Below are 12353 nucleotides of genomic sequence, written 5' to 3'. Positions count from 1 at the left end.
ACATATATACTCTACTATATAACTACCGTACACTCCTGTGCAAAAAAAATTGGAATACTTGGGAATTTTTGAACATCTTGACATGTGTTAGTTTTATGTGAAAACATATAAATCTTTTCATAATTTAATGGTTGAATGACTAGAGAGGAGAGTATGGTGGCACATCTCAGAAATGACTAGAGAGAAGAACATGGTGGAACATCTCAGGAATGACTAGAGAGGAGAAGATGGTGGAACATCTCAGGAATGAATAGAGAGGAGAAGATGGTGGCATATCTCAGGAATGCATTTTTATAGTTCTTGTTAATTTTCTGACCAGTGATTTGATGTTAGAACCATTAAATTAAAATTTGGGTTTGGGCTATTTTTTATGCCCTGGAGTTTATGAACATGTAATAAGAATTTTCTGTGCCAGAACGGAACCATTTCTGATCTCAGAGAACTATCCGTGCCCTTAAAAAGGGTAATATGTAGTTTTTATAAAAAGCATTACTACCCCTAATTTTCTGTTTCACACACACACACACATGCACACACGCACACACACACAAACACACACACACACACACACACACACACACACACACACACACACACACACACACGCACACACACACACAACACACACACACACACACACACACACACACACACACCCAGCACAGCAGTTGGGTGCATGAAGTTTGCTTTTCAAATCGAGGCCTTAGGTTTTTGCAGCAGTCCCTGCTTGTGCAATGGTCCTGACACGGTTCCCTCGCTATGACTTCTTAGTTTGACTTTGTTTCTGAGTGCCAGTGTGAAGTTTCTCTTGTTCAGTCCATGAAGCTACAGCTGAATTACTCATCATGCAGGGAGAGGCCGAGTTTGGTAGTGGAACAGTGATGAAAGGGGGAATAATTTGTGCAGCCAGGATGGGTAACTCATTCTCTCTCATAACAAAAGTGAGCCAGACTCCACAAAGACTGCAAAGCCTCCACAAGCAGAGAGGTCTACACAGTGGCCCTGCTGGATGAAGTGTTGTGGAGGGTCAGGGAGCACGTTGCTAGGCAACGTGCAGAAAGGAGGATTTGTGGGTAATGATGGAGAGGCAGGGTAGGGCGAGAGGCACAAGGGGAGTTCTGGGTCCTGCTGAATGTGGGCAGGCTGGACTAGTGAGGGCCACCACAGAAACCTGATCCCAACAGTCATCACCAGAGCTCAGCTCAGCCATCCAAACAGCACACAGCCCCAATTAAGAGCCCTGCATGTCTTCTTCATGTCTCCTTCATGTCTCCTCCATGTCTCCTCCATGTTCCCTCCATGTCCCCTCATCAGCAACACTCTGGCAGGCCTGACAGGGCCTCCCCCAGAGCGCAGGTTTAGTTATCAGCAGTGCTTGTCTGGAGCTGACTGTGGAGCAGCTAGAGAGGTCTGGGCCTCCGGACAGGAAATCGGCTTAAACACACATTTCTTTCCTGCCCCACACACCCTGCTGAGGCCGGACAGGAGAGCATTCTTTTATCTGTTTATCTCCAATTTCCTTGGACTTACATGTCACTCACACACACTGCCACACTTACTTGGCTTCAGGGTCCAGGGGTTGCCATCTCCTCACTTAAGACGTTTTTAAGACACACGTTTATGAGACGAGATCATGCTTGGTCTTGGCCAGAATTTTATTTATTTTTCTGCCAGTACCTTCAGGTGTGCTTCATGGCTGTATTGCACTGCACATTTTTTTAACAGCATGAAACAATAGGAGAATTTCCCTCATGACAGCCTTTAGGTTCTGGTGTGTGAGAGCTAGCACACATTACACTTACATAGAAAAACAAAAATGCTATTGTTCCATGGATGAGGGTCATTGGGAAAAAAAATTAAAAGAACTGGATCGATGTGGTTGTTTTCATGCCCGTAACCCAGGGAGACAGCACAGTTCCATTTGTCAAAACTGGGGAGTGAAAAAAAATCTGCACATGACATTGTGAAATGGTCTCATTACAAGAGCTGGATGAAGTGATCGGAGAGCTCCAGCCCAGGGTCCTCGAGGGGGTTGGATTTTCCTCCTTGTTCTGACGTGTTGTTGTTGGAGACTTGTGGATGGCCGTCATATGAAATATCCACGTCCCTTCTGTCCTGCTCCAGGCTACGGGATTGGACCACATCAGATTTGGAGCTATGGGTCATATTCATCATGCATCGAAATATGACCACTGAGCCAGGATCAGATACCTCGCGTCCATGCAATCATATTTATCAGGAAATTCCAGGCCAAAACAGTCCCCTGATCAGTATTGTTGAGTAATGCAGTCCAGGGTATTCAGGGTGCTGGGGTAATGTATGCTGCTGTTTCAGGCTGGTAGTGGGGTGTTTTTGGTCATTATGGAGGCTGGGTTTGATCTTACAAGTCTTTGTAGTCTAATGTGACCAGTTTTGTTTTGCTGTTCAGGGCAGAATCTGTACCTAGCCAATGTCAGCCGTCTTTAAATGATCACTTTGGCTTGTTATAAAATAATATATAAAATAAGCACCTGATCTTAATAGACTGAATCTGTATGTGTTCCAAGGAATTTGGAGGATCTGGTTTGAGTTTTTTAAATGAAGGATGGTTTTAAATTGAGTTTGAAAATGCTTTCAGAAGTCCTTTTCCTCATCATTGTGTCATGTAATAGGTCTATTTAATATATAATAAGATTTTATGTTGTAATCTTCATTCAAAACCCCAAGTGGTTCTGTCAAAAACAGGATAAGCGAGGTCTCACAAGACAACCTTCAAAAAATGAAAAGATAAATGAAAAAGAAAAACATCAATTACTGTTTCCCAAGCACACAGGAACAGTTTCCCTGCTGCAACCAGGAGATGGTGCTGTTTGTCAGATGGGCTTCAGCTTTAAATTTCAATCCCAAAACAGCTACCAGGTAATGTGGGATTTACTGAACCTAGAGACTGACAGGCACAGGGTGAAGATCAGCACAACATATATAAATTAAATAAAAAACACAAAAAGGACACAGAACATGTCAACAGGCAGTAGTGAGTGACTTGTAAACAATGATCAGTGGGGTCTGTGTGACATTTCGAGGCCCATGTCAGAAGAGCCTCCACCATGAGTTTAATGTGAAGTGATGATTAAAAATAGCCATCATTTGCAAGTTCATCCACTTGCGCATCCAGTGTAAGTATGCTGTGATTCAGTTGGTAATCAATGGGCTATCACTCTACTGATGGCTATAAAAGGCATTGATAGCTGGGTGTGGAGTGAGGACGGGACTTGGGAGTGTTTTTGTGCTCCTGGGTTTGTTAATTAGCAGCAGGTTTTTCATGCATTTTTAAATACGCCCTCTGAGCGTCAGTATCAGGAAGACTGGTGCGGCTTTGCTAATGTCCGTGTAATGATCCTGGCGCAGGTCTGATGTTGACTTTGGAGGGATGACTGATGCAGTTGCGGGACTCTGGAACCTTTCAGGAAAGTCATGCATGTTTGCTATTTTCTCCAGTGATTGCCTTTGGACAAGGCCACATGGCAGGGTTGAGTTGTTCTTTCATCGGCGTTGCTGTGCGGAGGCATGCGGTCACTAGCTGGTCTCTGCATCCAGGTACGTTTGCTGCCCCTTTGAGATGAAGGGATGATGGATGACAGAAAAAGGAGCAGCTCAGATTGTACTGATCTGGAATAAGTGTGCAAGCCCATAAGGTTCCTGTCTTCCAACTCTTCAGTTGTTCAGGCCCCATTTAAGAACCACTTTGGCTGTCTTTTAGAAATGCAGTAACTGTGGTCTTTAAACAGCAACAAGACCACACTCATGGCTACACAGCGTGTGGTTGCCAACCTCTGTGTGCTAGTCCTGGGGTGAGAGCAGCTGATTTTCATCCACTTGTGATTGGAGCTGAGAGTTGGGTCGAGTTCTCTGTGGGCTCCTTCAGGTGATCCACAGGGAGAGCCTTGGATGCTGTGGATCTGGAGAGCAGCTCTGCAGGCAGCCATCTTACCAGGCTTAGGGGAGAGAAAGAGAGAGAGGAGGAGGAGGAGGGGCAAAAAATAGAAAGGGAAAAAGTGGGCGGGGAGGGGGCCGGATTTTCCAGAGATTGGCCAAATCTTGGCAGGATTTCCAGCACTGATCCAAATCCCTGTAGTTGGTCTAACCCCCCCTGCCCCCAATCCCCCCACCCCTCTGTCTCTCGTTCCGTGGGGCCATACTCGCTTAGGATGAAATTTCAGCTGGGTATGAGGGAATGGTTCATAGAGTTTAGCACCTTTTTAACATAGGCAAAATAAATGACTTCTCCTAATGCTCTAATTGCTGGTGGGCTGATGATCAAGTATCAAGGCCTCCAGCACCTCTCTGTTTTTCTGCTGGCTTCTCGTGCCTTTCCCACTGACTGCTCCCTGACTAAACCACTGATACAAATAAACAAACAAACAACAACAACTACAAAACCCTGCATGCATGTTATACTTCCAGAACGAAAACGTAATCTTTTTCTGCAAGAACAAAGGCATCAAAGTTTGGGATTAAGCACCGATCGTAAGTCCCACGCCCCCTGCTGTGAGCACGCCTGTTGTGAGAAAGTACAGTGTGTAAGTGCGGAATGGCACGAGTGTTCCTTTGTTTTTGTGTCTCGCAGTGAGTGAATATAAATAAAGGGGGGGTGGGGTTTAAAGGATGTGAGGAGCAGAGGTTAGGCCCAAGTTCAGAGTAAGGCTTTTTGCACAGGCTTAAGAACTCCACAACAAATAAGGACATTGATTGAAAGAGACACCTCTGATCTCTGCCAGCCTCGTCCCCCTGCCCTCCCAAAAACTGTCCTCCCTGGTTCAAGACCAGATCTGTGGCGTTATTGGCGGACATCAGGTTCCATCTCTGAGAGAGGAAAGAAGCCTGATTGTAGGGTCAGCAGGTTCATGTACTCACACTGTAACATCCGCAATCACAATACACACACTTTAGTTGGTGAGAAATTGGTTTTTCAATCTACAATCGCAATATGTTCATAAGCACTTTTGCATTTATCTTAACATTGCAAAATATGAACCATTTGAAACATCCCAAAGTGATTATACTCTTAGTTCTGTTAGTCCAAAAACTGCAGAAGATAACAGGGCAACTGATCGTAAGTTGATCCACAGCAACAAATGCAGAACTGCCCCTTTGAAAAATGAACATAGTTTTTAGCATCTGCAGAGAGGAAAAAAGCTTTGTTTTATGGTCTTGTGGTGACACGACGGCTGCTGAATAATTCCTTTGATTTATTTTGGATGTTTTTTCCTGCTCTGGGGAAGGCATGGCTTCCATGCCAGACATTTTAATCTATGCCAGAGTAGGTTCAGGTCACTGGCTGCTTGTAGATCAGTATTCATATGATGAATTAATGATCAGTGAAGCAAGCCTGTGCTGGCCATTATCAGGCCTGTTTTACACATTGTTTGTGCCCTTCTCCAAAACAGCTACATAATCCTTTTTCAGGCCAGGGAGGTTTTGCATGAGCCAATAGCATGTAGATGCTAACCTTTAATCTAAAGGAGGTTGTAAAACTTGTAAATGTCTTAAAGTGACACTTATGTTTCTTATTTAGCAAAAGAAGCCCCCCTCCCTGATTTTAGTGCTTAGCTTGCTTTTAACTTTTTTTTTTTTTTTTTTACCTTAAATGCTTACAAACATGGCTGCTTTGAATAGCCTCCACCTCTTCCCAGTTCTCATCACTGGGCCTCAATGAAATGGCTATTTATAGTGTGAGCTGGCATTCTCAGAGTCCGCTCGTTGTGAATAGGCCACGGTGGCTTTGACGAGGTTAGCAGGATTAGGGCTCCAGAGGGGAAGGTGGCCATGGCTCGGGGCGCCAGGCCTGGTTTAGGCGCTGGCCGAGCAGCGGAAAGCTGCTGGTTCCTCTTGCGTGCCTGGCAATGCCTGGTGCATGCATAGCATTTGGGCACACACCGGGCACGTGAAGGGACTCGGCAAGAGAAATGTTCACTCAGACCCCCAGAACTCAGCGGGGCTCCTTTAATCCGCCTGCCCTGATGCCACATACACACACGATGTTCTGTTGAAGCCTCTCGGTCCCACACCGATGTGGAGAGAAATGATGATGCAGTAATGGAGATGACTTTAGAGAATGGGTTAGTTTTGTTTCTGTCTCCTTCACATGTGACAGGCCTTGTTAATATTCTGTATGTCTTTTTTTGTTCTACTCTTTGTTTTGCTGATAAGTGGTGGTGTTTCCCATGAACTGAAAAGGAGTGGTGTAGCTTCAGACTACTCTCTTCTCTCTCTCTCTCTCTCTCTCTCTCTCTCTCTCTCTCTCTCTCTCTCTCTCTCTCTCTCTCTGTCTCTCTGTCTCTGCTCCATTGTGCTGCTGGCCCCTCTTTGAACCTGTGTGGCTGTAAACAGGTCTAAGTGCTCTCCGTCAGCAGTACAAGCAGACTAGAGCACAATACTGTGACAGGAAGAGGCTCTCCTCTGGCCCCCGGTGTCCCAGCAGCATGGCTCGCTCTCAGGCCCGGCAGACAGGAGGACTGGACAGGGTTGGGAGGAGGGATTAGGAGAATGTGGGGAATTCTGGGGCCGGGACACTCAATTCCAGCTCTAGCGCCATATCCTCCCAGCCAAAGCAGGAACGTGTGGAAGGACACAATAGCCGAAGGAGCTCAGGTTCTTGTGAGTCTCACCATGTGAGGATCTGGAGACACTCCTGCAGGACATTGAGCTCAGGTTCTTGTGAGTCTCACCATGTGGGGATCTGGAGACACTCCTGCAGGACATTGCCTTCAGGTTTTTGATGGTTATTGTCTGACTCTACTTTCCAGGGCCTTGGCCAGTCCCAGACACCTGACTGATCTTCCACTCGTTTTTAATATCAGAGAGCAGAATACCGCATAGTGGGATTTCCAAGGCTGGGCCAGCTATCTGTGGGGCACTATGTGGCCAAGATAAGCTGCTTTTATGAGCGGGTGGAGGGGGTGGAGTCGAGAAGTAATGTGCAAATGAATGCCAACATGGTCATGTTTGGAGAAATTAACCGAGGGATTAGTATGAAGGGGATAAAAAGGCTTTCAAAGACTCAGAGTCTCAGTGTCTAGCTAGACAGAAAGCTGCTCTTGACTGCAGTCTCTGCAGGTGGGAAAGGGGCCTCTAAACATGCTGTGTCCATCCCCTTCAATAGCAGAGCCCTTTGTGGCCCCTGCCTGTGGGCCACGGGCGTGCGTCGTTGGGCACATCCAGTCGTGGTTCAGAGGATGACGCCTGCGTACAGTCACCGCCAGCCTTTGATTTTTATTTTATGGCACCCGAATGAAAGCATGTCCACGTCTGGCATCTGTACAGACGACCCCGGGTCCCTCACACAGGCGGTATTATCGCTGCCCCTGACCCTGTTCCCCCTTGACAGAACCTCTTGCCACCCACATAGCCCTGATGTTATCTCACACAAACACAGAGACAACAGACCTCTCACTCACACACACACACACACACACACACACACACACACACACACACACACACACACACACACACACACACACTTTATGGCTTTACTGTTTCTCACACTAATCTTCAGTGTTTTGTGGTTCAGTGCTTTATCACTGTCACTCGGTTTACATTTTCTCTTAATCCCACTTTAAACACTAAATATATCTGCTGTGTTAAATTCTCTTTTAAGCACTCCTACAAAAACAATGTCCTGAACTCCAGGCTAAATCAACGCAAGGTTTATTTCCCTCTGGTGTACAAATATAACCTCAAAGATAAAGCAAATGGTAACCTCAAAGATAAACACCTTTTTAATAAAATGAATGTGCATTTTAACATGTGATTAATTCCCAAAAACAGACAACCCAATCAGAGATCCAAGTGAGGTCAAAGGAAAGAAAACAAACAGATTAAACAGCTAGACAAAAAATAGCAGTTCTTCACAATGAAATAAATAGCCCAGAGTCCAGACTTATATTAGTCTATACTACTGAATAACAAGAGACAGTTGAAAACAGTTCAGTACTCAGGTGATGTACAGGATGATGGACAAGTGGGAAATCCTTCCAATGGCTCCTGGGAAATGGAGTCGTTATCACCTGCCACCAAGTCTGCAGGCTTGTAGTACTAGTGGCAGTAGGACACATGACAGAAACAAACCCTCTAAAACCTAAATATAAATATTAGTCCTGAGAACATGTCTTGAAGTGCAGTGTTGTGGTGAGAGCCTTCATTAGAATGGTAGCCATATTAAACGTTCATACTGTTTAGTGCTCATTGTTGCAAATTCCCACCCAGTGTCTGAATCTCTCCTGCCGTGTGGCACCAGCCAGTCTGGGAAAGTAAGGCAACTATTTGAGTTAGAAATGCTGTTCACACAAAGTCACAGAGTGGCTAAGCGTGCTCAGGTGCCAATGATGTCCGCCTGGTTCTTTAAAAAATGCCCTGGAATAGGAAGCACCATGTGACACAGACAGACATTAAGGAGAAGAAATTATGACATGCTTCCCCCTGAGAAGAGGCCATGGGGCCACAGCAATACTGGTTTCTGTTGGATCCCTGACCAGGCATGGCTACTGCATTGTCAGATCTTGAATTCAGCTCCCAGCAATAAGATGCAGTCCTCCTAGATAATGTCAGAAGACTATTTTTTTTGGCTGCTGTAAATAAATTCAATTGAAAAAAGTAACTGGAAACAGATGGCTTTGTCCAGTTTATCTAATATAACTATGCCAGTAGTGTATCGCCCTGCGGAGAGTTCAGGGCTGGGTGTTCAGTAGTGTATTGCCCTGCATAGAGTTCAGGGCTGGGTGTTCAGTAGTGTATCGCCCTGCGGAGAGTCCAGGGCTGCGTGTTTAGTAGTGTATCGCCCTGTGGAGAGGCCAGGGCTGGGTGTTCAGTAGTGGATCGCCCTGCGGAGAGTCCAGGGCTGCGTGTTCAGTAGTGTATCGCCCTGCGGAGAGGCCAGGGCTGGGTGTTCAGTAGTGGATCGCCCTGCGGAGAGTCCAGGGCTGCGTGTTCAGTAGTGTATCGCCCTGCGGAGAGTCCAGGGCTGCGTGTTCAGTAGTGTATCGCCCTGCGGAGAGTCCAGGGCTGCGTGTTCAGTAGTGTATCACCCTGCGGAGAGGCCAGGGCTGGGTGTTCAGTAGTGGATCGCCCTGCGGAGAGTCCAGGGCTGCGTGTCAGTAGGGTCAGTCTCATCTGAGAACAGTTCTTTCACAGCAAGTGCTCTGCTCATTTTTCTAATGGCTTGAGCAGCACAGACAACCCCTCCCTCCCCATCCCAACCCCTCCCTCCCCGCCCCAACCCCTCCCTCCCCGCCCCAACCCCTCCCTCCCCGCCCCAACCCCTCCCTCCCCATCCCAACCCCTCCCTCCCCGCCCCAACCCCTCCCTCCCCGCCCCAACCCCTCCCTCCCCATCCCAACCCCTCCCTCCCCGCCCCAACCCCTCCCTCCCCGCCCCAACCCCTCCCTCCCCATCCCAACCCCTCCCTCCCCGCCCCAACCCCTCCCTCCCCATCCCAACCCCTCCCTCCCCGTCCCAACCCCTCCCTCCCCGCCCCAACCCCTCCCTCCCCGCCCCAACCCCTCCCTCCCCATCCCAACCCCTCCCTCCCCATCCCAACCCCTCCCTCCCCGCCCCAACCCCTCCACTCATTAGCTCCTGCACTCAGTCCACTCTGCACTTCACATAATAAGGAAGCCCAATTAACAGCAGCCCTGGCTGTATTCCAGGTGCATTGTAGGTGAGATGGAGACAGTACCTAGCTGTCCAGGCACAGGTTTACTGAGAATTTGTGAATGGCTGGAGTAACAGTAGGACAAATGTACAGGTAGATAAGTAGGAAAGGTAATAGGATACAACAGCCATGAGAATACATATAAAACATACTAAATATTTGGCAATTACATTTGAAACACAGTTGTCTCCTTATCAGAGGACCAAAGATGTGTTGATGTACACTCTTTTAAAAAGGATTCTGTAAGAGTTCTACATGGAATACTAGGGTTCTTCACTCAACTACTTATTACAATTTTGGCCTCTTAATTAACCTTTTAAATCCAACAGAACCAGAACCATAAAAGCTACAATAGCTCTGGAAGCTCTAAAAGTTAGGTCTGGAACCTTCTGAAGCTCTGCAAGTTCTAGCTCAGGAACCTTCAAAATCTCTGGAAGCTCTAGAACCTAGCTCTGGAACATTCAGAATCTCTAGAAGCTCTAGAACCTAGCTCTGGAACTTGTGAGAGGTGTGACTCATACTATGACCAGGTGCCTCAAACCCATCTGTAAAACTTTGCATGTCAAATTCAGTCATAGTGCAACTTAAGGTTCAAAGATCAAATTATCATAACACCACCATGTTGTCTTAGTCTAAAACTTAATGATGAAACAATGAACTTATGCACTCATAATAACATACTGATAAACATCACGGAAGTCTTACTTGTTTGGACTCCTAAAAATATCTGCCTGCCTCCTTGTTATTGCAGGGTGTTTATTGTTTCCCAGTACAATCTTACATGATGCGGTAACCTACCAATAACACCGCACTACCTCAACCAGTGGTAGAGGGCGCCTCAAAAAAACAGAGAGAGAATCAATAAAACTCTATGCAACCTCTTTATGTTTTGGAAATGTGTGTATTTGTATGTGTGTTCACAACTATTGCCTTCTCTATGGTGCTGCACTGTGATCAGGTCAGTTATTATCCTTAGGCACACGTCAGCCACTGGAGGCTGGCATTGCTGCCTGTCTGGCATTGTTGCCTGTGGGATAGAGAGAGAGAGAGAATGGAGGTTAAATTCTGATCATAGTGTCTTTGCTGCCTAGAGAGATTGAATCTAACCCTAACCCTACCCTACCCTACCCTACCCTAGCCTCCCTAACTCTAACCTAACCCTACCCTCCCTAACCCTAACACTAACCCTACCCTACCCTCCCTAACTCTAACCTAACCCTACCCTCCCTAACCCTAACACTAACCCTACCCTCCCCTCCTTAACACTAACCCTACCCTACCCTCCCTAACTCTAACCTAACCCTACCCTCTCTACCCTCCCTACCTCTTCCCTACCCTGTCTTCCCTCCCTAATCCTACCCTCCCTAACCCTAATCACAGTAAGAGCTATCCCCAGTATGAGATGTTTCTGCACAGCCTCCCAACTCCTCTTCTTCCCCACTCAATGTCCTAATGAAGCCAAGCAGTAAAATACAAATAAAGGTTTGGACAACAGCCACTGTTTACACCCTCAGTGCAAATCTAATTTATTTCTGTTCTGGGTACTGTTTTCGTTTACAAGAAAGAAAAGCTTATTGTAATAGAAGGAAATGCCACCCAGATCTGTGAGTATCTGTTTCAAAGAAGCATAATAGAAAACAACTCAGAGAGTTCTGGAGTCAGGCATTATACACGGAAATGAATGGAATCAATTGAATTTTGTCAGGTTTGGTGCAGAGTGTATATTCATCTTTCATTAGAAGTCCCAGACAGGTAGATCGCTTTTATGTGTTTCAGGTAACAGAGAACTGTAGCTGAAAACTATAACTGAAAGCATAGTTTGTGTTTATTTATTAGTTTGTTTGTTTTCTCCGAATGCTTGTGTTTTGTACATGCAGACTACGTAGGTGGGGGGTGAGACTACAGTTTGAGAAGACAGGCTAATTGTCAGACAGCAACTCTCATGATCCTCCTTTTGAGTGCGTTCCTTTCAGCGAAACAAAACAGTTTCTGAGGCTGGCGATGACAGCAATGACTGCTGGGATACATTCAGAGCTCTGTGTTTGTGCACCTGCTCTGAAACTCACAGGCCAGCGAAAGCAGACGATGGCCTCAGAATCTGGCTCACAGATGCTCAACTCTCACCTGGTCTTAAAAGGGCAAACGAGCATTTAGCAAGATGTCCAGCAAGAGACGATGGAGTCTAATTTCACAGGAATAACCACACAAGGGCAATCTTACAAAATGTATTCACGAAGTAGCACCAAAAACCTCTGAGCACTTACAGTGCCCGAAGCCTTAACCTTGCTCTGAATTCCTCTGAAGTGCTTGTGTATTCCTGGTGGGTATGACATCTACCAGCACAGAGCCAAGATCACAGGAGCTGTTTCTAAAGGCAATTAGCCAAAACTGAGAGCTATGAATCACATAATTGAATTCTGCATTTTCTTTATTTTGAATATGTTCCATCAGACTTGCAGGGAATGTAATATTTACAGTAATGTTCTTATGCTCTTTGCGTTCGAATGTCAAATCAGTGACGAGACCGATGTCGTGCGTGCAGCTGAGCAGAGCTGCATTATGATCACCTGGAGCCACAATCTACCCCACAACTCCTCATTTGTCAACCCGTAAGTCATCAGCCTTCAGCCCGTAAGTCATTATCTGTCAGGTTTCTCTTCTT

This window comes from Brachyhypopomus gauderio, chromosome 2 (assembly GCF_052324685.1).
Source record: "Brachyhypopomus gauderio isolate BG-103 chromosome 2, BGAUD_0.2, whole genome shotgun sequence".
NCBI lineage: Eukaryota > Metazoa > Chordata > Actinopteri > Gymnotiformes > Hypopomidae > Brachyhypopomus > Brachyhypopomus gauderio.
This window is presented reverse-complemented; position numbering follows the sequence as displayed.